This window comes from Elephantulus edwardii, unplaced genomic scaffold (genome assembly GCF_000299155.1).
Source record: "Elephantulus edwardii isolate Elephantulus edwardi_28Jun2011 unplaced genomic scaffold, EleEdw1.0 scaffold00130, whole genome shotgun sequence".
Taxonomy (NCBI): domain Eukaryota; kingdom Metazoa; phylum Chordata; class Mammalia; order Macroscelidea; family Macroscelididae; genus Elephantulus; species Elephantulus edwardii.
The window spans coordinates 649,682-663,000 of NW_006399880.1; positions in this window are offsets into that span (position 1 = coordinate 649,682).

Below are 13,319 nucleotides of genomic sequence, written 5' to 3' on the forward strand. Positions count from 1 at the left end.
GAAGACCCTCGATGGATTGATTCTGTCACTAGGGTAATGAGGATTGGTGTGTCAGCCACAATAGGATTTCACAAAGGATAGAGCAGAGTTTAGGGCTGTTGTACATAGGGTCACTATGAGTAGCAAGTGGCTAAACAGCACATAACAACAATAACAACATTACCATGATAAAGGCAACCATCTCCAAATGAGATTATAACCACAGGCATCAAAACTAGGATTAACAACACATATACCAGGGGACAAACTCTATGAACTTTGAGAAACAATTGTTATAGAAAGGCTTCAGGGCTTTCATAGGGTCACTATGAGTTGTGCTCAACTCATGGCAATCAACAACAATTCAATCTATAAAAAATGACTATTTGGCATGGTCAATAATCATTTACTATATAGATTAACATACAACCATGTACTGTCTCTCCCATGGTTTATGTCACTATTTAACCTATGCATGTCTCAACCTGTATAGAAGACAGGGACTTGGCTTGAGTGTCTGTATCCTCTTGAACATTATAGGCACAATAAACTCAGCCTGAAGTCCTAGATATATGGCCAAGTGTAGGCTCTGTCCTTAGGATAAACTGGCATAGACCTATCTTCAGTACAGCATCTAATTCAGTTCATTACCACACTGAACAGCAAAAACCTAACCACAATAGGCTTTGTACAATGCCCACCTCTGCTCTCAGCACTCTGAGGCCAGTGAGTGGACACATCCTTGTGGGTGACATCTCTGTTAGGACAGAAGGGACACAGTAGAAGTTCCAATGTCTATGCAAGAACACATGCAGCTGATTGCTCTGCTGAAGAACTGCAGAATTGTCAACGAGTCCAAGGCTGGGCTACCCCAGGCAACACCCCACTGTGGATAACCACAGCAACTCATTGCGTTTAGAAACTTCACCATAGGAAGAACCCTGAGGGAGATAGAGAAGCTCAGCTAGGAATATTCAAGGATACCAGAATTTATGATTATTATTTTCTTTATTCACCAAGACTAAAGATGGTGAGAAACATCCAATTCACAGGATGTTACAGGCAAAATTCAAAGATGAACACTCCTTCTGGATAAACTGTCAAAGCAGCCTAAACTTCACATAGCCTTTTGACAAATGTCCTCTTCCAGGAAAAGTGTTTCCTTCCTTCCCAACACCTATTGAAATGATTTAGACATTGTTCTTTGTGAAATGAAGAGTCCAGAGCTTAGACCCTGGTTGTCTAGCCGGCCACAACATGACCTTGGGCAAGTCACTTCTGCTCTCTTGACCTCCACTTTCTCATCTCTAAGAAGAAAGGGATGAGCTAAATCAGGAATCCCAAATCTAACTGATTGGGGAGTGCCGTTTACATGCATGCAGTATATGATGGGTGGGCAGATGGCAGCGATGCTAAGCTGCTTATACTGTCACCCTGACTAAAACTCTGTGAGGTCACAACCAAAAAATGCAGAAACATAAAGTTCTCACAAGTCTACCTGCCTGTGGTCCATACTCATGAACTGCTTGGAGCTATTCGGGTTCTATGAAGTTCTCTTTCTCCTTGTTTCAATGGTCTCTGCAATTATTCCCGTCCCACCCTTGTTACCATCTCCTTGGCATCTTGCAGGAGTTTGTAACCAAAAGTAGCGAGTGTAGCCCAAGAGAGTCCCTTCTCCCAAGGAAGAGAGTGAAAATATAAGGATGAGAAAGAGAGAGAGGAGAAAAAGAGGGAATGGAAGACAGAAGGGGGAAGCTTTTTTATTGAAAGAATTGCTTTCAAAAATTTCTACAAGTTTTTAAACATTTTTCCAAAATTTCTCAAGGCATTAAAATAACTTTGTCAGTCAATCTGCCAGTGAGAGAAGAGCTGGAATTCAAATCCAGGCTGCCTGAATGCAAAGCACATGCTCTTTTCCTCCTCTGCATTTTCCCTCTAAGCACAGGTCAGGGAGAATCTGGCCCTGCTGAGTAAAACCAAAAGCCCAGTGAGCCCTTGCCTGGGATTACAGGTGATGGTTGCACAAGCTGATTAATACAATTTATACCACTTGACTGTACCCTTGTAGAGTGGTTCATTGGCAAATGTTGTGTTTTGTATGTTTTTACAATAAAGAAAAGTAGGGGAGAAGGTAACCTACACATTTGCTCCAGATGGAAAGATGTGTTCAATAGTTCAATACTTCAGATTTGGAATTTTTCTCTCTGGCAACACTTACATTTTCATCTCCTGGCATTTGTTCATATCCTTCTGTTATAGATTTAATTATGTTCCCTGAAATTATGAGTTGAAATCCTAACTCCTATACCTGTCAAAGTATTGTAATCTCATTTGGAAGTAATTTTCCCTTGCTGTGTTAATAACGAAATCATTTAGGGTTTGTCCTAAATCTAATCACATCGGAGTTATAAAAAGATCAAATTAGAAAGAAGAAAGCACAAAAAAAGAAGATAGATGTTACAGGAAGAATGTCGAGGAACAAAGAACTACAGAAACCATAAGAAGGATCTCCCAAGAGTTAAAAGAGAGAGAGAAACAGAGAGACACTTCCTTTATCCTCTGTCCTTAATTCATATTTCTAACTTTCTGAACTGGGTGAGCTTAAGTATATTCTATAAATCCATCCACTTATAGTATTTCTGTAGCAGCAGCACTGGGATTTAAAACACATTCCCTTGCCTAGAACTTCCCCCTACCACATTAAGCAAATGCATCTACCCAGGATCCACAGACTAATTACGTGAGACTCTCTCCTTCAGGCAGGTTTGCCTGGTTCATCCCTCTCTGCTCCCACTTGAAATGTCCTCTCTTCACAGTTCTGAAACTCACATGACCGTAATAACAAGATCAATACAGTAAGAATGATAGTATTTTTTCAGTTACTACTTTATTCAGTGCTTAATATAATTTAACTTACTTGACCCTCACAATACAACTGTGAGGTATGTAATATCACACTCTTCCTCACTGGGAATGGTGAAGTAAGTGTTGAAGGTAACAAATCCAAAAGCCTTAAGAGCAGAACTCAAAATACAGGCAGCATGCCTCAGCCAGATTTTAATGAAGATCCTAACCTACATTCTTAACCAACCCTGTATTGTTCATTTTCTAGGTTACATGCTGGATTTCAAGTAGCCTCTTCATTTCTCATCTCATGTTTTTATTAGGGGCCATTGAGTCAGATCTGAGTCAGCATGTTCCTAAGTTCCATAGAACAAAACCCTGCCCAACCTGCACCATACCCATAATCTCTCGTGTGCTTAAAGCCATTGTTGTAGTCACTATGTCAATCTATCTTGTTCAAAGTCTTCTTTTCTTTCTCTGATTCTCATTTTCAAGCATGATTTCCTTCTCCACAGACTCATCCCTCCTCATAACATCTTAAAGTATATGAGGTGAAGTCTCACCATTCTTGCTTCTAAGAAGCACTCTGGCTGCACTTCTTTCGAGACAGATTTGTTTGCTTGGGTTGTGGTTTGTTGTGTTTTGTGGGAGTATTTTTGTAGTCAATGGTTATGTTCTATATTCTTTATCAAGATCACATCTAATAGGCATCAACTCATTGTCCAACTTTCACATGAGTATTTGTCATTGTTGTTATATGCCATTAAGTTGCCTGTGACTCAGAGACCCTGTATACAACAGCCCTGAAACTAAGCCAACCTAATTATCTCTGACACACCTAACCCCACTACCCTAGTCATTGAGTCAATCTATCTCATCAACGTTCTTCTTCTCTTGCACTGTCCCTCCACCCTCCCAAGCATGACATCCCTCTCCAAGGACTGGTCCCTCCTTTCAACATGTCCAAAGTATATTAAATGAAGCTTCAGAATCCTTGTCTCCAAGGAGCAGCCTGGTTTCACCCTCCTTAGATGAATCTGTTTGTTCTCATGGCAGTGTCAATATTCTTCTCCAGCACCACAGTCCGAAGATATCAATTCTTCTATCCTCCCTAGTCATTGTCCAGCTCTCTGATGCATAGCAAGTGATGGCAAGGACTTTGGCCTAGATCAGGTGCATCTTAGTCTCCAGACTGATGTTGTTGCTCTTCAGTACTTTGGAGAGGACCCTGACAACAGATGTGCACAATGTAATTTGTCTTTTGATTTCCTGGCTTCTGGTACCAAGAGTGTTGATTGTGGAGCCAAGCAAACTAAAGCTGTTAACGATCTCAATCTCTTCACTGTCTAACATGCTGTTGCCAATCGGACCAGTGGTGAGAATATTTGTTTTCTTAATATTGAGCCTCAATCTATATTGAAGAATGCAGTCCTTGACCTTCTGCAGCAAGAGCTTCGGATTCTCCAGTTTCATGAGGTAGGGTTGTGTTATCTGCATAATGTGGGTTATTGATGCCAAAAACCCTGCTCATCGAACCCAGCCTCCTGGATGATCTGTTCTGCATATAGATTGAAAAAATAAGGAGATTAGACACAAGCCTAGTGTACACACTTCCTGATTTTGAGCCATGCAGTGTTTCCCTGCTCTGTTCTGGTGACTGCCTCCTGATCCAAGTACAGGTTTTGCATAAGCACAATCAAATGTTCTGGAATTCCCATTCTTCTCAGAGTTAGCCACAATTTGTTGTGATCCACACAGTCAAATGCCTTTGCATAGTCAATGAAACACCGATAGACATTCTTTTGATACTCTCTGCTTTCAGCCAAGATTCATCTAACATTAGTTATAATATCCCTAGTACCATGGCCTCTTCTAAAACCAGCCTGCACATCTGGCAGTTCTCTGTTGATGTGCAGTTCTGTCATTTTTTTTTAACATTTTCAGCAGAATCTTGCTTGCATATGATATCAATGATATTGTTCGATAATTTCTGCACTCTGTCAGGTAAGCTTTTTTTTGGAATGGGAGCAAATATAGATCTCCACCAGTCAGTTGGCCAAGTGTTTGTTCTTCAGATTTCTTGGCACAACTTGGTGAGCACATTAAGGACAGCGTCTGTTTGTTGAAATATGTGGATTGGTATGCCATAAATTCCTGAGGCCTTGTTTTCTGCCATTTCCTTCAGAGCAGCTTGAACTACTTCCTTCATCACCACAGGCTCTTGCTCATACATTGTTTCATGAAATTCTTCTGTGTCAGCCAATTCTTTTTGGTGCAATGAACTCTGTATACTCCTTCTATCTTCTTTTAACACTTTCTGTATTGTTTAACATTCTGCTCAAAGCATCCTTAAGTATCACAATTCGAGGCCTGAAACTTATAATATTAGACAATACATATTAGATAATTGAAAATGCCATTGACTCAGATACATCTTCTCTTCAAAGTAATCTTTGCTCTTTAACACTGTAAAGAGGTCCTTGGCTGTACATTTCATCAAAATAATATACAGTTTATTTCTTAACTGTTTCTCCTGTGAATTAAATCCTTGACAATTTTGATCTTTTCTCTATTTAGTTATGTTGCTTATATATTTATTTCTTTTGCCTATACTAGTTTTCTTCCTTTTTCTTTTTAAAAGAGGTGAGAGTTTACAAAATTATATGGGTTTTTTCATTCGTATGCATTTTGTTTTATAACACTGTAATTACAATTTCATAAAATCATTCATATACATTTTGTTTTTCATCATTACCATTGATTAATATCATTAATTACCATGTCTAATCAACCCCTTATTGTATATTGTTATTCCTTTCACTTATCTAATAATGGGGGTACCTCTTTTTTGCCACCAGAAAACCTTGGTGGCCTCATTGCTACACCACCAACCCAAAAATATGCGGTTTGAATCTACAAGCTACTCTACGGGAGAAGGATGGGCAAGCTCCTTGTGTGGAGTTTACAGCCTCTGAAAACCTTCTGGAGGATCATCTATCTATGTGTCGATTGAGTAGAGGATATACAACAACAGCAATTCAACAGTCAATCCCTTATTGCATATTGCCTTTTCCTTCACTCAACATATCCATTTTTGCCTCTTTTGTTATTATTCTTTTATATGCGTGAAGGTTTACAAATAATACTGATTTGTCATATAATCACTCATGGACTTTTTGTTTTATAATATTAATTACTGTTGATGGCTGTTGTTATTGTTACGTTGCCATCAAGTCAACTGTAACTCATAGTACCTTATGAATGACAGAACTGAACCATGTCCTGTTCTGTGCCATTCTCACCATGCCTGATATACTAGATCTCATTGTTGCAGTCACTATGTCAATCCATCTTGTTGAGGGTATGGTTAATATATGACAATGTCTACCCAATTCCTTCCTGTGTGTTGCTTTTCCCTTCACCCATAACTATTAATTTTTACTCCCCTCTCCCTTCCATCTCATTCCTACTAAGCCTTTAAGATTGCTTCTAGCTTCAAGTAAACTTTTCCTTAGTTTTTTACAGTGGTTTCATACCATACTTGTTCTTTTGTGGCTAATGTCACTGAGTGTAATTTGTTTTACATTCAATCATGCTGCATAACATCTAATAGATTCTTGGTCATTTTTATATGCATAACAATTCATTATGTTAATATATCAAAGTTTCTTCAGTCATTCATCCATTGGTGAGCACTTGGAATGATTCTAACTCTTTGCTATTGTAAATACTGTTACAATAATCAGGAGTCTACATATGTTCGTTTTATATACCTAGTAGTAAGATTTTGAATCAAAAGAGAAATATAGTCTCAACTTTCTGAGAAAGTGCCAAACTGCTGCCAGTTTTTCTTACTTTGGGATGTCATATGTTTATGGCTCCTAATAACTCTCAACAGTAAAAAAAATGAAGTGTCTCTAAAAGGAAATCCACATATTTTGAAATTTACCAAAGTAATGCAACTTCAACTCTGGCAAATCTTTAAGCCAAGTCTTGTCATCTCATCCCAGAGGAGCTCCTAGTAGGAGTCCCACCAGTCACAAAGAATCAAAGTTATGAGTCATTAACAGGGACCAAAAGGGTATCAGAAGGTGACCAGGAAATTAAAGCCAGAAAGCACAATCTGGGGAAAGTGAGTTAGTAGGACAGATACTGAAGACTCTTCACCTGTTGAAGGCATGAGTCTATATAATGCAGTGCAGGTACTGTGCAAGCATCTGATGAGGAATAGAGACTGAATGTGTGTCTTTCTCAGAGACTGTATAATATGGAAAGGTTTCAACTTTATTTGTACTCGACCTGCTAACTAAAAGTTATCAGTCTGAACCCATTCAGAAGCACTTGAGAAAGCTTAAAAAATGCTTTCATAGAAAATTTAAGCAAGATAATCCAATTGTTGTCATTGTTAGATATCAGTAAGTTGAGTATGAATCACAGCAACTCTATGAAAAATAGATCTGAACTCTATCTACTCCTGTGCCATCTTCATCCTTTCTGACATACTTGAGCCCACTGCTGTAATCACTACATCAATCCATCTTGTTTAGGTTCTTCTGATCTTTTGCAAACCATCCACATTTCCAAGCATGAAGTTTCCGTCAAGAAATAACCTCTCCTAACAATATAACCAAAGTATGTAAGACAAAGCTTTGTCATCTTCGCATCCAGGGATTATTCTGTCTTCACTTTCTCCAAGACATGTTTGTTTATTTTTGGCAATCCACGAGCTATTCAGTACTCCTCTCCAATAGAACAGCTCAAAAGCATCAATTCTCCTAGCATTCTTATTCATTGTCCAGGTCTTAGATGCATAACAAATTACTGAAAAGACCATGGCTGAATAAGCTGCACCTTAGTCTTCTAATTGACACAACCATTCCTCAGTAATTTGGAGAAGTCCCTGACTTCAGATTTTCTCAGTGCAATATGTCTCCTGATCTGCTGACAGTTGGTACCGAGGGTATCGATTGTGGAGCCAAATAAGATTAAATAACTGATCATTTTATAATTTTTATCTTTTCTCAATCTATCATAATGTTCACTATCACTTAGGTACTAAAAACTTTTCTTGATGTTGAGATGTTATTCATATTACAGTCTACAGTCTTTGATCTTCTGGAACAAGCATTTTAAGTCCTCCTCACTTTCAGCAAGTGGTGTCACCTTCATAATGCAGGTTGTTGATGAGTCTTCCTCCAACTCTGATGGTCACATTCATTTCCACAGAGCTCAGCTTCTCAAATTATTTGTTCAGTATGCAGATTGAATGAATAAAAAGAAAGGATACAACCCTGAGGGACACTTTTCTTGATTTCTCATCTTCGATGAGAAGAAACAACTGCAAACATCCTTTAATAACTAGACTATTTAAGGTATGAAGTATGAATATAGAAAAACAAGTTGAGCATCTACATTCTAGGCATTGGTGAGATGATGAACTGGCATTGGCCACTTTGAATCAGATATCACGTGATTTTCTATCCCTGAAATGAAAAACTGAGGAAGAATCGTTTTGCATTCATAGTTAAAAAGACAATTTCAAGTTCTATCCTGAAGTACAGGGAGCTCTGTTGGCCTAGTGGTAAGAAGCTGTGCTGCAGTCCCAAAGGCATTCAGTTCAAATCCACCAGCTGCTCTGCAGGAGGAGGATGGGCAGTCTCCTCCTATGTGATTTACTGCCTCTGAAAACCTCCAGGAGGGTCAGCTATGGATCAGTCCAACTGAACAGTACACAACAACAACAACAAATTCTGAAGTATAATGTTGTGAGTGATATTATCCATACCCATACAAGTAAAACCTATTAATATGACTCTCAAATATATGCAGCAAAAGCTAAATAGGAGGAAATTGAGGTTCTTTATGAAATTTTGCAGTCTGAAATTGATGAAATGTGCAATCAAGATGCATTACTAATAATTATTGGAATACAAAAGTTGGAAACAATTAAGAAGGATTTGTAGTCAGAAAATACAGACTTGGTGTCAGAAATGAGGTGGGAAATAAAATGATCAAACTTTTTATATCATCATTATTTTTTAAATGTCTTCTTTTTTTAAAAGCACAAATTGCAGCTTTGCAAATGACCTCACCTGATGGACTGCACAGGAATCAGATTGACTACATCTGTGGAAGGAATCACTGAAGAAGCTCAATATCAGCAGTCAGGCCAAGTATTGGTTATGGAACAGACCATCAATTCCTTATGTTTTAAGTACAAACTGAGGGAGAAGGAAATTAAAATAAATTTCAAAGAACCAAAATACAACCTCAAGTCTATCCCACCTGAATTTAAAAATCATTGTAAGATAGATCCGAGGAATTGAACACCAACCAATGATCCAAGACCATACGAGTTGTGGGTTGACATCAAGGATATTATCTGTGAATCAAACCCAACAGATCAGTTCACCTCTTTACACATTGTGTTTCCACAGGTTAGAACTAATGTGGGGAAATTTGGATTGTAAAGGCCAGTACTATATTATCTTCCCTCTCTGAGAGAAAAGAAAACTAAGCCTCATGCAGAGGAGGATCTTAACTAAAATAACGCAATAAAATGTGCAAAAAGAACTAGGTCTCCTCCCTTTAGCTGTTCTTAATCAGAAATACTCCTGCAGCACTCTGCAGCCACTGACAGGGGCCCATGCTCACTGGACAGGTGGCCTGGGGAATCCCAGCCATCTGGCCTCTGCCCCAGCATGTCCCCTGTCTCTGCAGACACACACGCTGAGGATGAGCGGGTTGGGTGGCACCATCTGCACAGAGCTTAATGAGAGGACTATGATTTCTTAGTGTCTCGGTCAAGCTGTTTGCCTGTCCCAGGGAGTGAACACCTTTAGCCTAACCTAACAGAGGTCTTTAGCACCTGCATGACCTAAATAAATCACCTTGGACTCTGCTCATCTGCTCTGTAACATACAGCTACCTTTTTTAAATAATACACAGTACATTAGCTGCCCATTCAACAATTAGTCCAGATTGTTCTATAACATTGGTTTCTATCTCCAAAATGTGTCCACATTCTCCACATTTCCACCCTGTCTACCCCATTTCCATTGTCCACTTTACCAGCCACTCCTTGCTTTCTTGTCTTTCCTTTGGGGACAATGCTGATTAATTAGTCTAAGAAGTACATTTTTCAGGGGCACTATTATCCCTGTTACAAGCCAGGCTAAAAAAATGAATGACATTTGAGAGTTGAACTTCAACTCCAGGTTAAAGGAGTAATAACCATAAAGGTTCCTCCAGTCTGTCAGTCCAGTAAGTCTGTTTCTTTTTATAAATTTTATTTTTGCTCTACATTTTTCTCCCATTCTAACTGTAACTTTTCTACTGTGTCACTGGACAGCACAAGGAAAGTTGTGGTTTATCTGAGAACTGTTGACATTTCTCTGAGTCTGGGGTCTCCTTCATTTTTCTTTGTTCCAAATAGGAAGATATCAGCAATTATGTCTCAGATGACTGCTTGCAAGATTTGAAGATCTCATGCACTACTCACCAAGTTAGGACATAAAAGATAATCTTTATAAACTATGTAAATTTGCATAGCTGTCCCCTGAAACTCATCCTTAATTTTCAACATCAGGATATCATCAGTCCCACAGCACGAGGTATTTGGATACATCTAAGAAGTTTCCTTACCCCCCTTGGTGGTCTGTTTTAAACACATATATATGTATGTATTTGTGTTAGGTGCCACTGAGTTGGAATTGACTCATAGCTGACTCCCCAGTGAGTTTTCGGAGACTGTAAGTCCAAGAGAGGAAATTACCCATCTTTCTTCCATGGAGCAGCTGGTGGTCACAAACCATGTGCCTTAGGGTTAGTAGCACAACTCCTTGCTACTAGGCCACCAGAGAGAAAGAGAGAAAGACATAGAGATATACTCTTCTCAATTGTTTGCTTTTCTTCAGAGAGAGCTGGACAATGGATAAGAATGACAGAAGAATCAATGCCTTTGAGCTGTGGTACTGAGTATTAAACACACCACGGACTATAAAGAGACTGCCAGATACAACCAGAAATGCACAGTCTAAAGAGGGTAAAATTGATGCATAGGACCTTCTAAAGATTAAATCCTTGTGAACATAAAAAAACTTTTTCCAACAGGGTGAAAAGAAAACCTATAGACTGGGAACATACATTTGGTAATACCATCTCAGATAAGAGTCTTAGAACAAAAGTTTACAGAATACTCCTGGGCCTCCACAAGAAAAAAGACTAATAACCCAAATACAAAATGGGCAAAAGACATGGAAAGAATTTTCACAGAGGAAGATATTCAAATGGCAAACAGACACATGAAGAAATGCTCTAAATCACTGGCAATAAGAGAGATGCAAATCAAAACCACAATGAGGTACCATCTCACTCCAGTAACAATGGCAATGTTTAACAGGGCAGCAAGTAATAAATGTTGGAGAGGAGAAGATATGGTGAGAAAGGAACTCTTATACATTGTTGGTGGGATTGTAAAATGATACAACCACTCTGGAAGGCAGTTTGGCACTTCATCAAAAAACATAGAAATTCCAGATGACTCAACTATTCCACTACTTGGAATATACCCTGACAATATGAGAACTGAGGTACAAACTGAGATTTGTACACCAATATTCATAGCAGCATTATTCACCATCACAAGAACATGGAAACAGCCCAAAATGTCCAACCACAAATGAATGGATTGAGAAATTATGGTACATTCACACAATGGAATACTATGCAGCAAGCAGGAGCAATGATTTTGTAAATTATTACCTAACTTAGGACAGACTGGAAAGCATAATGCTGAGTGAACTAATTCAGTCCCACAAGTATAAATACTGTAGTGAATCATTACTGTAGAATGAGTATAAGGACCCAAAAGGGGTGGGAGAGGCTGGAAGCAGAGGGATGTGGATGTGCAGGGGGAAGGGGGATTAATCATTACGTTATACAATTTGATGGGGAGGGGGGAGGGGGGAAGGGAAATTGAAAGAAATTTCTCAAATTTGTGTTCGAATTTTGTAAATAAACTAGAAGAAAATTAAAAAACACACACACCATACAATGGACTGTCAAACAAACAAGTCTGTCCTGGACAGGGGGAAACCATGTTACTTCTGGAGGTTTTAAACTCCATCTCACATATTTTGGGCATGTTGTCAGGAGTGCCCCGTCTTTGGAGAAGGGATTCATGCTTGTGTCAGCACAAGAGAGGAAGACCCTGGGTGGGATAGATTGCCACAGTGATTTTGGCAATGGAGTCAGGAGTGTTACAGACAGTGAGGTTGGCTCAGGATAGGGTGAGAATCAGAGCCATTGTTCATAGTAGGGTCACTATGAGTCACAGTAGACCAAATGACACATAACAACAACATGATATATATTCACAGCACAAAGACAACATTTCTAGAGTCATCAAAAGTTCTCATTACACAGTCTATGGTTTTGTCCAATATCATTTTTTGCTTATCCATTCATTTATTAAGGGGTACTTATGTTCTTTATTTTGCTTTTGTGAGTAGCGCTTTAATGAGCATGCGTGTGCTTACGTCTATTCATATAACTGCTCTTATTAATTTTTAGGATATTTACCTAGAAGTAGGATTGCTAAGTCATCTGATATTTCTGTATTCTAGCTTTTTCCGAATGTGCCATAACATTTTCCATACTGATTGTACATATTACAACCAGCAAGTTTTTGTTGTTGTTGTGTACCATTAAGTTGGAATTGACCCACAGCTGACCCTCCAATGGGTTCTCAGAAGTAGTAAATGGCTTGGGAGCAGCTGACTTATCTTTCTCCCTCAGAGCTTCTGGAGGATTTGAACTATATACTTGCATGTTGGCAGCACAAATTCATCACAAACTTGTTAGTATTTGTTACTGTCTATTTAGGATTTTATTTTGTCTTTCTTGTCAATGCCATTTTTGGAAAGGTGAGATGACCACTCATTTTAGTTTTAATTAGTATATTTCTAATAGATATTAATTGTGAGCATTTCACCATGTATGTGTTTAGCCATATGAATGCATTCTTAATTTTTCCTTTTTATTTTATATTGGTCTGCTCACAAAGTTGTATACATTGTGTTTCACACTATCCTTCATTCACATTGTATTTCATACAATCATTCCCATTTATTATGTTTTATAAAATTAATCGCCATTGAATTATGCCCACCATACCCTATATTTTCAGGTCCTCACCAGATCTTTCTCATCTCCTTTACCCCTCCCTCCACCAACCAAATTGCACTATCCTGTGATTTCAGCCATACCCATCCTTATCCTTCTGTTCCCACATCTACCCGCTTGGATCCCCATACATGTTTTACTCATTATCCTTCCATTTTTACAATAATGGTCTTATGCAGTATTTTTCCTTATGAGACTGAGTTAGTTCACTCAACATAATGCTCTCCCAGTCTTTCCCAAGATATACAGTATGTTTTCAAAAATAATTGCTTCTTAGGTTGTTCCTAACTCCTTGCTATTGTGAACAAAGC